General features: G+C 41.0%; 1 protein-coding gene across 16 annotated transcripts in view; it reads right to left on the reverse strand.

Moving 5' to 3' along the window:
• Samd12 (sterile alpha motif domain containing 12) overlaps positions 1-14,540 on the reverse strand; it is a 422,167-nt gene that overhangs the window by 333,421 nt on the left and 74,206 nt on the right. The window lies entirely within an intron of this gene.

Consider the following 14,540-nt stretch of genomic DNA (forward strand, 5'->3'; position numbering starts at 1 on the left):
CTTTTCTGTTGGTCATAAAGACAACTCCTGAGACAATTTCTTAGCCATATCATCCCCAAGAAATCGTCTGTGAAACACATTTTCCTTGTGCCCTCATTCCCAGCTACCATTTAAATGAACCATTCCCTATCCTCTTTTCCTGTCAGCATATTAAGAAATTTATAGTCACTGTTCCTCTACATCCTAAAGCCAGAGCTGAATGGAGGGAAAAGTCAAAACCTACAAACAGCTCCTACACTGGGCTCTTCAGCCTGCAGCAAAACAACATACTCATGCCATGACCTCCTCTCCTACCCCAGGCATTTCAGAGACATCCAGAAGAGAACAACAACACAGTCATAATATATAGGTTCTCTTTATCAGGTACAGTGGACCCTTGACTTACAAACTCAATCGGTTCCCAAGGGCTGGTTGTAACTAAATCAACACTGCTGAGACCTGGATGTTTACCTGGGTACACGCTATAGATAACAAGAGGCAGGTGAATCTTCCATTAACCCAATTAACCCAAGTTGCTCATATGTCAGGCCAGTCTTAACTTGAGGGTCCACTATATATATTTAGTGCCAGGTCCATCTAATCCTCAAAACAATCTCCCAAGATCCACTCACAAGCAAAGGGTACACAGCTGTCAATCATTTTCTCAGATGTGGGGAGACAATATGGTGGGTGTGCCTTGGATTTCACATTTCTAAATGGTCTGGGTTAACCTGGTAAAACTTGGTGCTTAGCAGAGGGTGTACTGGGCTGAATGGTGGCCCTAAAAAGCTATGTCCATGCCCTAATCCCTGGAACCTGTGAGTGTGATCTTACTTGGAAAAAGTTTTGCTAATGTAATAAAATTAACAATCTTGAGATGGTATGACAATCCTGGATTGTCCAGCTGTATCCTAAACCCAATAACAAGTGCGTTATAGGAGAAGGCATATTTGAGACAGACTGAAGGATAGATGACAGAGACACACCCAAAAGAAGACAAAGCAGAGAGAGCGAGCAAGCCACAAGCAGAGGAATGCCAGCAGTTGCTGAGACTGGGAAAGGTAAGGTACAAACTTTCCCCTAGAGCCTCTGGCAAGAGTACAGCCCTAGGACACATTGATTTTGGACTTCTGACCTCTACATTTACAAGAGAATAGATTTCAAGCACTCAAGTTTTAATAATTTGTTGCACTGGGGACAGAAAACTAATAGAGAAGGCAACACATGAGCTTCCTTTTTCTGAATGTTTGTGGCTCCAACTGCTTCCATGTCTGGTACCAATGGGAACAGGCTGGATGGTGATGGACTCTGAGATGGGGCTTTGGTGAAGAGCAGCAGAGACTGAGCAAGACTGAGGACCACACTGTTCTGACACTGTCCAGACCTTGCTGACTGGTGGTACTGCCTTCTCTAGTATTAATTCTTTCTTTTCTTATGAGTGGAACTCATATTTGAAGGGCAGCAGTATGAAACCACTCTTCCCAGGCTCCTTCGAAACTAGTCATGTGACTGAGTTCTGGTCTGAAAGCTGCATGGAAGTTGTTCTTGGCCTCCAGGAAAAAGGTTTTTAAAGGGGGCGGACTTGTCTGGTGGCCACATTCTACCCCAGGTCTTCCCTCTTCACACCTGGTGTGCAAATGTAATGGGTCAAGTCGAAACCCTGCAAATGAAAAGCCTACTGCTAAGGAAGAAAGAGGAGGAAGGAGGCTGTGACATTGAAGATATTGTACATCTGGGAGTCACTTGTGCGCTGCGTACTCAGGCTTCATATCAGAGAAAGGCAGCCATATACTTAAGCCACTGTTTAATTAGATTTTCTGCGACTCACAGCCAGACGTAATCCTAGTGTGTCCACCAGCTTAGAAACAGAATTTTGTGTGTGTGAACTCAATTACTAGAGTCCTCCACATCAGGATGTACAGGAAACAACCAGACAGAAGACACTGCTTTGGCTTCTACTTTCCACTGGAATATACTGCTCGGGCCCCTGAACAGCATTTGAGTATTCCTTGGTGGCCAGGCCACAGTAGCATCCATTAGCACCCCAATTTCACTATCATCTCCCAAAACTAAGCTTGTAATAAAACATAGCTCTGTTGCTTACTGTTCTGGTTTCTAACAAAGCTCAGGAACCACAGCCATAGTCCTATCAATGGTACACTGGTCCCCATACACCAGCAGGATGCATCAGAGGATGGACTAACAGAAGAAAGACCAAGCTCCGAGTCTGAAAATGGTCACCTTGCTTTGGTTTTTTGTGGGGATGTCCTAAACTTGTAAATTTACTTTTTTTTTTCTTTGTGATACAGGGGTTAAACCTAGGACCTCTGCACTGAGCTACATCCCCATCCATATACAATTTTTTTTTGAGACAGGGTCTCACTAAATTGCCCAGGCAGAACTTGAACTTGAGACCCTCCTGCATCAGCCTCCCAGAGTGCTGGGATTTCAGGTGTACATCACTATCCCTGGCTCCAATTTACTCTTGATTGTATCTACTCATTCATCAATAGCTTTTCTTTATTTTTCATCCTTTAATATGTTGCTTATCCATCAAAGCTAATAATTTATTCATCTTTCTGTGCCTCATTATTTAAGAACTGTGAAATCCTACTTAATTTTGGTCTCTGGTGGGCAAAACATCTCCTGAACCCTGCTCTGAGTAAAGACATTTTGGAGGGGCCAGTTCCCTGCTTCCAGTCTCTACCCTGCCTCATATTCTAGATCTTTCATGTAATTAGTGTTACTTTATAACTTTGCGTGGAGAAAAAAGAACTGGATAGATTAACCTATCACTATGTCAGGAATGTTTGCAGGAACTGGAAACAGCTAAACCATCTTAGTCTGGGTTCTGAGATCATAAATGGATGCACGAGCACTTGCTCATGACTCGATGCACAAAGAGCCACGCATCCCTGACATCTCCACCACCCCAGTCACATTCCTGATAGTTTCTGAGACCAAAGCTACTTACAAAATATCAGCCACAGCCAGTTTAGAAAATGTTGGCCTTTAATTTAGATAACGTAAAAATATAATGGCTTCTAATGCTAGGTGACCTCACCGGAGCAGCAGAAAGCATGACCAGCTTGGCAACACAAAAGTCTAGCGTGGATCAGGAGGCTTCAGCTGTTAGGTTCCTGGGATGTATCATGTGCTACTGTAGGGCCATAAGGTGGCATAGGCCTTTCAGTTGTGGGTAGGTATGGTGCTCATACATGAACTAGCCATGTCCCTTCCAAATGATGAGAGCAAAAATCCACTTTCCGTGGCTCAGAGACCAAATTTTCAAACATGAGGGCCAGGTCTTGCATAACCAAACTAGCTGTAAGCAACTTTATTTTCCCTTGTCTTTACTTACATAGCTGCAGTTCATGCATTCTAAAATACAGTCACACTAAGCACCTTAGTGGCAAGTTCCCACCTTTCAAGCTCTGCTTGTGCAGTTTTCTCTACCCCTGGAAAGGATCCCCTACTTGTTGGAGTATTATTATTTTATTCAAAGCTCACGTCAAATGATACATCTTCCTCTAAGTCTTCTGGGTAAGAGGTGGTCTCTCCTTCCTCTGAACTTTGTGCTACATTATAGCCACCCAAATGCACATCTCATCTTAGCTACCAGATAGAAACTCCCTGAAGGTGTAGGTAACACAGACAAGATCCACCACATAGCACAGGCTGAGGGCTTATTATGCACTAAGCCCGATGCCAAGCATGGCATGACCACCACCTTATGTATTCCTTATTATTCCTATTTTGTAAATTTAAAATATCCAAGGCTCAGAAAGGCTAGGTTAGTCCACGAACCCAGAGCTAATGAAGATTCGAATTCAAAACTACAATGGCAATAGGGAGAGTTAATTATATATTAGCTATTGTATGGAACATAGGACAAGACCCAGAAATTAGTGGAAAAGAAGCTCAACTTCCAACTCATGAGAAAAGAATTCCATGTGCCAGATCCTTTTCATTCTCAAAAACGAAGGTAATGTCTGCGTCACATCCTCAGAATAATGAATGGATCAAAAACTAAAGCAGTCTTCTAAGGAGTTTTATGTTGTTTTGGTAACTAGCAAATCATCATTTTTACAATAACTTCAGTGAATTAATGCTATTTTGAAAGACTTCCAATTTCTGCATGTCTGAGAAGATAAGAAATCTCTATTGCCTCAGATTCTCACCTCCACATAACTTGCACAACTGCTGTGTATTTATATTCGTATTTTAGGTAGAGGGCTGTTCTGAACTGTGTGAACAAGCTGGGATACACGGCAAGTGTTCACTGTTATTTTCAATCCCATTCCTGTAAGCAGTCAAAAAGTCAGGCAGAGCACGAGAGAGGCAGACATGAAAGCGATGAATGTGTTTTCTCCAAACTCATTTTATTCCTCAACTTTGAACATTAATCCAGGCCCAGGAAACATTAAAAACGGAACTTTAATGTTGCAACATGATTGAAAGTCTGGTATCATGCCGAAGTGATGGATCAAATTTCTTATGGAATTTTCTTCGTAACAACATTTCATGTTCTTAATAATGCTCTGCTCTAAATATTGACAGCAAATTGCCACTTGGGAGGCAAGAGGGTGATAAAAAAATATCAAGAATATTACCCTTTCTTCCCCTAAGCCTCAATATTTTTCTAGTAAAAAAAGCATCTCTTTCTTGGGTGATTCTAAATTGATCTTTAGTGAAAAGGCAAAAAGACCACAAATCTAGTGAAATGTTTGTCTGTGTGCTTGTTCCCTGTAAGTCCTAATTGACATTATAACTTTAAAAGTTCGTGGGCGAGCTGATTTTGGCAACTATCGAAAATTTAATATTATTTAACGCTCAAGGACTAACTCAAAGCCAAACAGTCATCAAGCCTACGGTGATTGAAAACGGGCGGGTGTTAGAATGAATAATCGATAATGTAAAATAGGAAGAAAAGGTCCAAAGGGGTAAGGGTAGTGGGAGGGGCAGGGGAAAGGAAAGAAGGGAAAGGAAAAATGATGAGAAATGGAAAAAATGGAAATAAAGTCTTTGTAAATAGGGAAGGGTGGAGGGCGTGGAGGGCTAGGAATGGGGAAAAAATAAGAACCAAGATGCATTATGTAAAGGTACAATTCCCAATGAGAAATGTAATTGTGTTGTATACCTACAATGTACCAATAAAAGAATTTAATCCAAAAAAAAAAAAACAAAACAAAAAGAAAACGGGCGGGTGGGCCTGACTGGCCAGCACCAGAATCAGGGTTTTACTGCCTCCTCACAAAACTGGCTCTTCCTAAGGTGTGAAAGTGGACATATCCACACGTGTTCTCTTTCTGAATTAGTTGAAATGTACAAGCATATGATCTGGTAAAATCCCAGACACAACCTCAAATTCAAAAATGGATGATCACACACCACACCCCTCCTCATTCCTTTGGTATGAAGTCCAGATTGTGGTGAGTTTGTTAGGTTTCATTCATTAACATCATTTGACAGCGTTGTTGCCTCCTCATTGAAGTATTTTGTTTCTTTTATTTTTGTCCTTAACAAATGTCAAACAACCAATACTGATGACTGCCTATCTTAGGTTATATGTCTTAGCGGAGGGGTGATGTTTGTGTACTCATAAAGCATGACTGTGCCCTAAGCATAACATTATAGTTAATGTGTGATAAATTACTTCAATAACAACAAGTAATACTGCCACTGATAACAAAAGGGGTAATTCTGAGGGTGATGGTTATCTGTGGAAACTGGAGCTCTCTTTCTCACATTTTTGCCCTTCTCTTATTTCAGGGGGAAAGCCACTGTCCTAAACGTGCATCACTGGGCTAGTACTTTACAACCATTAGTAATCTTTTTTTAACAGTGGTTCTCAATTTTTATCAGGCAGAAAAGTCCCCGGGAAGCATGGTAATTACCACTTTCCTTATCAAAAAGAAATCACCTGAGTAGCCTCAGGAAGGGCCCAAGAACTCTTTTTACCCCCCAGTCTTTGGTCTCCAACTCAGGAACTGTGCATGGTAGCCAAATGCTGTGCCACTGAGCTACATCCTCATCCTGAGTCCTCCGAAGAGCCTTTACTGAGGACAGTCTCTTACGGTTCCGATGCGGAGTACACACCGAGAAACAAAGAGGTATTTCACAGGGTGGTTCAGCAATGCAATCATTTCTCAAAACAGGAAAGAGAACTTCAAATATTTTATGGAGTTTTCTTTAAGAATAGTCCATTACCGCCTATGAAAGAGGTATAATTTACAGGACAGGGTTGGCCAACACAATTGAAGGAGAAACACTCATATAAAAAGCAACCCCTTCTCTATGGTTAGTCAGTGTACACTCGGCGTGGTCTAGGTCAGAGAGTGAGGCATCACATGTTGGAGAGCGGCCACTACTGGTCAAGTTGAATTATTACAGCCTAGTTTTACTAGGATTCAAGCCACAGAACCTCCCCTCACCCTCAACCCCACCCCCCAAAATAGCTATGGCTGAGGAACACTGTTTACTTATTTAACGTTCTTCCCAGTTTCTATCTAAAATTTGGGTCAATAGGTAAAAGTGCTAATAACTCACTTGGGTCAATAGTTAAAAGTGCTAATAACTCACAATATTCATTACATAAAATATATTTCCTGCAAGCAAAGAAAATGTGAATGTGGTCACTTTACTACCGATTTTAATTCTATTACAGCTTGAAGTTCTCAGGAAATTCAAGTTAAAGGTATAACAGCACTGCTACCATTTAAAAAATAAACTAGCTGTGACAGTGTGGGATATTATGCTTTTCTTCACAAAGAGTGAAGAAAAGCCCACTGGAATTCAAATATTACTTTGCTTATCATTGACAACTCATCTAGAACGGTAGAAGGAAATTGAACTGTTAACAAAAAGGATGTCTTAGTGCAATAGACTCAACAAATTACAAAGGAAAAAAACAAATAAATACAAAACTCAAAGCTGTAGAGATTAATTTAATTTGGTTACTTCCCTGGAAAGCACTCAGAATGATGAGAATAGGAAGAGAAAAGAAAAAGATCGATTCTTATTTAGAGGAACTGACAGCAACTGAAATTGAAATGTTCATATGAAAGAGAAAACCATTAAAAACTGTGGGTGATTTGACAATTCCACTTTTTCACAGTTTCCAGTGTTAAGTGCCATTTTACGTAACATCATATGCAGTGTCTAGCAGGTCAATTGACAAATTCAGAAATCTCTCAACGTTTAAAAACGAAGTTCGTGAATGAACATTTTGTGAGTTGGAGGATCTGGGTAGATTTGATAACCAACTTCAGAGAAATGTTTGCTGACTCTCTGCTGTGTCAATTAATACGGCTGGCAAGGTGAATGCAGAGGCAAGCCTGTAGCTCCAGCTGAAGAGGCACTTTCTTTCTTAAAGCCCTGCATTCATGCTTCTACAGAAAGCTCTAAGGCAAAGGGGAAAAAAATTAAGATATTTCTCAGCACTATGCAACACACAATCCACAATCAAGTCACGATTTCCACTGGGCTTTACAATGTCATATGGATCATTTAGTTGCAAATTTGACCAACCCAAGTTGGTTGAAGTTAAATCATTTCCTATTGTCATGACTCTAAAGGTGCTATTTTATTTTGTAGACACACACAACAGGGATACATCCACGTCTGCAGGGAACAAAGAGCCAGCCTTTTGCAAATGATTCTTGCCACTTTTACGATGAGCAGAGAGACTGATGAACTTGTTCTTTCTTATCAATGAAATCCGAGCCTCTAAACCTAAATAATGAGGAAATAAATAGTAGTTGAACCTTTTAAGAAACAGGAACCAGGCACTATCATGGTCATACCTCATTGTGCAACTCATGCCTCCCCGCCCCTTAATCTGGAAATAGGATCTGTATTATTTTTAGAGTTGCTCACCAACACCCCAGGTCCATGTATCAAGCAGGCAAGTGAACATATTAAGAGTGGCTCGCTGACTCTAAAGACTTGGGCGGGAATCCTAGGACGGAGATGTCTGTCAACTGGCCATGTTGGGGACTGCCCCTCATGCAGAGACAGGGCAGGAAGCACAGCGGGAAAGTCAAGCCAGACCCAGGAGATGTGACTCGTGACACCATGTGAGCCTTGGATCCAGCCATGCCTGAGCTGACTTTTCAGTCTTTTAGGTCAATACATGTCACCCTATTGTTCCCTATTATTTGGTTAGTCTGTTGATTGGTTACATGAAATAGGTGGAGTCATATTTACGTCACTCACAATTGAACCGAATTTGGAATTCAAACAGATCAGCTTGTACTAAATGGGGTTGCACCAGATTCTCAAACTTTTCTGAGACTATGAAAAGGAAAATAAAATCCCCAGATGGTAGCTAGAAATGCCGTCTTCCAGTGCAGTGCTGAAATCCCTAGCATGGTATTCTGAGTCACCCATGATCTGGTCCCAGTCATTTTCCAGGGGTTTTGCCTGCAAGCATGCTCCCAGCTATCCAGGATCCACTCCATTTTTTTTCTACCCATACCAAAACCATGCCTTCTCTTTCGTGTCGCTTTCCACTTCTCATGTCATGTTCTTGGCTTGGAATCACCCTTTCTCCCCTCCCATTGTTCAAGCTACAGACTACCCTTCAAAGCCAAGCTTAAATGCGATTTACTGTGTGAAGATGTTCTCAACTTTCTGTTCGGTTATAATTATTCCTTCTCTGCAATGCTCTCGCTTATACCAAGTGATACATTTGAAAGCACTGTACGCACTATTGAGAGCTATACAAAGGTCAATGATTTTCAATGTGACTGAGCACTGGTATGAGTTCTTTCTTACACCATAGAGGAGTATCTTGCTTACCTAACTGTCAACTCATTGCAGGCAGGGACCATATTGATTTTCCCACAGCCTAGTACACTGTCTTAGCAAAATAAATGCTAAACAATTGATTCATATCAGATATGCATTAGTCATAAAAGTTAAAAAATCTATCTGAAATGCAAGGAACTGTGGCTAGGTATGGGGGCACACAGGTCAGTAATCCCAGCACTCCAGAGGCTGAGGCACGAGGATCACTGTGAGCTCTAGGCCGGCTTGGGCTACATAAAGAGTTCAAGGCCAGCATGACCCACACAGCAAGACCCTGTCTTAAAAACCAAAACCAAAACCAAAACAAAACACAATGCAGCTAACTCAAGGATAGGGAGATTTAAGATGATCTTCTAGAAATAAAATATCAAAACAACCTCGTAAAGATAAACAGAGTCACAAACTTCAAAGGAAGAGGTGTTTTTATGCAGATCGATCAAGAAATATTAAAAGCCAGAGGATATGAAACAGGCTATGAGGCTTGTAAATGGCCAAAAGTACCCATGGAGTGTGTGTCAAGCTGCAAAATTTAACTACCCTGTTGAAGACGCTTCCCACATCAGAATACAAAAAGACATCAACAAATATAAATATATTGAATATACTGTGTCAATATATGTATTTTTTTTTTTTTGGTACCGGGGATTGAACTCAGGTCCTTGAGCTTGCACAGCAGGCGGCGAAACCACTGAGCTAAATCCCCGGCCCAATATATGTATTTTGAACACACATATACAAAACACATGCATATATTCCCTATGCATGTGTTCAAAGACCAGACTGAACACAGCAGAATCCTTTTGCTACATATAAAAAAAGAAAGATAGGATTTGGTTGCTCTAGAGAGAAAGAAAGAAAACACCTCTAAGGCAAATAATTCAGGTACAGAGTTGGAGAAGGAGGAATTTGGGAGACCTTCTTGGCAAAGGTGGCAAACCTGGCTGCCTGCAGGGCCTAGATGGGTTTGGAAACACTTAGAGAAAGCTGAGGGAGCTAACACAGAGCTCCAGGATGGAGAGCAGTAACACTCGACCTTAGTCTTAGGGGGAATGTGAGCAGTGCTGGTAGGCTCAGCTCACCGAAAAGGAATTTGCCACCACTACTCCATTCCAGCCTCTCAGCTCTACGTGGAAATTCAGGCCCAAAGATTCCAGAAAATCTGATTTTCCAAGAAACATTTAAGATTCATATTTTAAGTGAATTTTCTCTTATTAAATATTGGCAGATAATTTAAATAAAACTTGTACACCAGTGGACCAGCCGAGTAAATACATCTGCTGCCAGACTTCAAATTTGCAACCTCTGTCGTATAAAGTATTGACGGCCAGGAACCCTGCTAAGTCACACGGCGGTTAAAGTTGCTTTTCAAGTCCCCATCTGCTCTCTGAAGGGTTAACCATGGAGTACCCTAAGAATGAGCTCACGGATACATGAATTTTGAACATTTAAATAGTGCCATATGTTTACAAATATGTTTATCCTCAGAGCAGTTATGGGAGAAAGGTATTATTCCCATTTTCAAATTAGATTTACAGCAGGCTCTGGAGACAGCAGAAGGGAACCACATGATTCATAACCCCACCTGCCACTCATTCACAGCCAATATTTATTGAGCACTACCCAAGAGCCTGACCTTCCATTCCTTCACTCTCTCCACTACGACAGGATGGAGACATGACAGAGCAAGTTAAGGAGCTGACAAAGATGACTCATTCTTGATTTCTCTGTAATTCATTTAAAGTAGCTCACAAACTGTTTAGGTTGTAGATCATCTGTGAGTTATTATGCTCTTTGCACATGAAATACTGATTTAATCAATGTAAGATAATTAAATAGAGAAAATTATGGGTTATATGAGATGCCTACCTTGAACTAGATTGTAGTACAGACAAGTGGTAGTTGGTCACAAAGATTAAGACCAGCTTACGGGAGAAAAGCCTTAACACTGGGCAGACAGCATTCTCAAATCAGGGCTTATGGATGCACTGAGGAAAGCTCATCAGCACTTAATGCCAGCCCCTTATACAGTGGCACCTTGGTTCATGAACATTTTTGTTTGCAAACAATTTGGTTCACAAACAGAAGCGTTTGGCAAAATTTGGTTTTTATTTGCAAACTCTGCATTAGGTAACAAACACGACTGTAGCCATCTTTGCCACAGAAATATAAATGCAAAATCGTAGAACAAACCAAGTTTGTGAACCAAGGTACCACTGTACCGGCTCACAGAGCAGCAAGATATTATGGGGCATAACACAAGAACCCCAGAGTGTGACACACTCAAAAGCTGCCCCTAAAGTTATGCCATCAGGCAGGCTGATGAAGTACTGTTCATCTGGGGCCCTTGTGCCTGACACCTTCTTCACAGATGAGTTCCTCTTTGATCCCGGCCTTTTCCATCCCCACATCCTGGTATACAAAATCTTAACCTTTTCCCTTCACCCGAGCTGCATTTGTGCACTTTCCCATTGCTGGGACACCATACCCGATACCCACATCTTAAAGGAGAAGATGTTTAATTTGTCTCATGATTTCAGGAGATTCAGTCCATAGCTGGCTGGCTTCAAGTCAGAAGCATCATGGCAGAAGGGCAAGACAGAGCAAATATGCTTAGTCAATGGTGGCCACAAAGCAAAGAAGGGAAACAGTATCAGAGAGAAAAGGGCCATTACCCGCAGTTTTCCTCAGCAGACCCATGGCATTGCCAGCTTCCTGGAGTCTCCACTGAGCCTTTGGTTTCAATCCTACATGCACGGCATTCTCAGGGTTTCCTTCCCTGGCCTCCAGTTTGTCCCTTGAAATCTGGGGGGAAGCTGCCCTGTCCCCACAACTATTGCATTCTTTGTACCAGTAAAACCAGTATCACATAGTTGATGCCAAAGTCAACAGAAGCAGTAGCCATGCCCCCCTTGGACCATGGCAGCAGTGACCTCAGAGTGCCTGAATGGCTGAGCACGGTGAAATGAATCCTGGTGAACTAATTACCTAGCAGGTCCTTCTCAAGCAGAGGTCCCTTTTCAAATGAAGGGTTTACATGTTTGTATCATTTCGATTTTGATGGATAGGGTTGTGCTGATTTCTGAGATGCCCTCAAGGAATCTTTCTTCTTGTCCCTGTATAAAATAATGGATTTCTTTTTAATGGTGTTAATTTCTTCAGCAAACACATCTCCTTTAGCTGTAATTTTATATTTGGTTTGTTTGGGCCAAAATTTAACTTTTTCAAATTGATTCACTCTGTTTTCTCCCCAATTTTCAACATAAATATAGCTAGAAACAGTCAGAAGTACCTATGCAATTGTCTGAATGTTGGGCTGAGCTGAAATTCCCTCCATCAAATCAATCACTCCACTCTCCTTAATCTCAATCTCCTACAAAGTTTCAGGACATGGGCAAAACGTAGATAAATTTTTGCTAGAGTATAGCACACATAGCCTGTAGTCCAAATGCCAAAGGAGTCTTTATTCCAAATTGAAATTCCTGAGCCTGGCCTATATTGTCCACATTCCTAGCAGCATTCTGGTCTTCTGAACTCCAACCAGAATTACCCACCAGGCTCTTCTTATAGCAGTCTTAGGCTTTTATAGTCCATTTCTCCAAACCTTTAAAAACTGCTCTCACAAACCAGATCCAAAGGCTTCTAAAGCACATGGTAAGGTACAGTGACAGGAACAGCCCCACTTCTCTGATGGCAATTTTCTGTATTTGGTAGGTTTCCTATCACTGTGATGCAATACCCAACTCACCACTTAAAGGAAGTGAGGTTTAATTTGGCTCACGGTTAAAGGAGATTTGGTGCATGGTTAACTGGCTACAAGGCAGAAACTCATGGTGGAAGGGTGTGGCAGCAGGTAAGTGGAGCAGGAAAACATACCAGAGATGAGGGAGCCAGAGACCACATACAGCACCCAAGGTTATGCTTCTATGGCTCATCCAGACAAACCCAGAAGTATGTTTTACTAATTCACTTGGTGACTCCCAAGCCAGTCAAGTTAACATAATTAAACTTAATAAAACACTAGTAGAAGTCACCAATTGGACAATCAAGATCTTGCTCCTAGGAGATTTGTTTGGAGGTACTTGGAATGCCTTTTCCTTAAGACTCAGATTCTTTAGAGGACCAGTCTTCAGCACTCTTTCCAGCAATCATTCCTATGACATGCTGACCCCTATAGATATTAAATATTTCTACTCTACATGCTCTCCTAAGAAAAGACTGGCAGATCTTAAACCATGCTCTCAAAAGTATAGCCACAGAGACATATGTGAGAACTGTGGTTCCCAATAGTCCCCTCCAACTCCCTCCAACCAGATTACATAAATACTTCCTCCAACTAGGTTATATAAATTTGCCAAGAAAATTGCCTAAGGCCCTGAGAACCGCTCAAATGCAGAGCAACTCACATCCCCACAGCCACCTCCTCCTTGATCTTTTTATTTTGGTCTTGACTTCTCCAACCTTTTCTTGCCTCGATCACATTCTTAAGCATTTTACCCTCTATTTTGCAGGTATTACTTACATAATTTTTACTCCAGTGTAAGGCACTGGTCTAACTAGTCCTTTATAATAGTATTCTAGTTTTCTCATTTATGTTAGTTTTGGCTGGTGTTACAATATCTCAATTTTGTATTTTTGAACAGAAGCTGTATATTGATAATAACACATTGCTTAAGCTAAATATGTGTAGTGCTCAGTGTAGGGTACCTAGAAGTTTCAGAATGGAGAATCCTATCCTTGGTAGAGTAGGGTGTCTTGACCCTAAAGAGTTTCTATTTCTCTTTCCTTGGTTTTTAAATGTTTTGGTTCCAATTATCTTTTCTTTGTCCTTAAATCTAAACCATGGCTCTATTTTGTTGCTGACATCTTTGTGTCTCACAAATCAATCAACATTTCAACAGGATTTGTGTTGACTCTATATTTTCTACAAATTTCTTATTTTAAAACAACTCCAAAGAAAATCTAGAACCTTCATTGTAGACAGACTTTGGTTTACCTTACATGAATAAAAACCCCTCCCAACAAATAATCAGTGGGAAAGAGGCCATATTAGGTTCAGAATGGTTCCTATTCAAAGTGGGCACTTCACATACTAGTCACCAGTGAGAACAACGTGGCTGAAAAGAAAAGGCAGGCTTCTCTACAGTGAGCTCAAACAAATACAAACCCAAACTACTTTGGGTGCCCAGACAGATGGAATGGCATGGTGGTTACATGAAAGCTTTGGAGTTAGGGTCAAGGTCAGCCACAACTACACCACTTGTCTGCTTAACTTAGGACATTACTTCATGGCTGCACACCTTGATATACTTGCTGTTAAAATAGGGATAGTAACAGCACCACCTTCAAAGAGGCTATAGAACAGATTGAAGACTATATTTCTACTACCTAACAATAGTTCTTGGTACATGGTGAGTAAGAAGGGTCCAAAGCAACAAATCAAAGGAGAATACAACATACTCATATGGGAAAATGGTAGAAATTCTCAGTGAACTATTCTCCAAGTGTTTACAGAACATGAGGTTACTGATAGGGACCACAAAGTTACTGTTGCTGTCCATCAGGAAGATGTGAAATGTCATACAAAGATCAGAATCAATCACACACACTAGGTAATTCCCAAAGATAATATGGCTTGGAGATTTGGAGACTGTTAAAAAATCAGTCAACATTTACTGGGAATTCATTAGCTTCTGAATAGGTGAGTTTGTGAGAAATATTTTAGTTAAAACTCAACCCACTCTAAATTAGCT

The sequence above is a fragment of the Heterocephalus glaber genome, unplaced genomic scaffold (assembly GCF_053883595.1).
Source record: "Heterocephalus glaber isolate CG9 unplaced genomic scaffold, H.glaber_assembly_v1.0 deba00001555, whole genome shotgun sequence".
Taxonomy (NCBI): Eukaryota; Metazoa; Chordata; class Mammalia; order Rodentia; family Bathyergidae; genus Heterocephalus; species Heterocephalus glaber.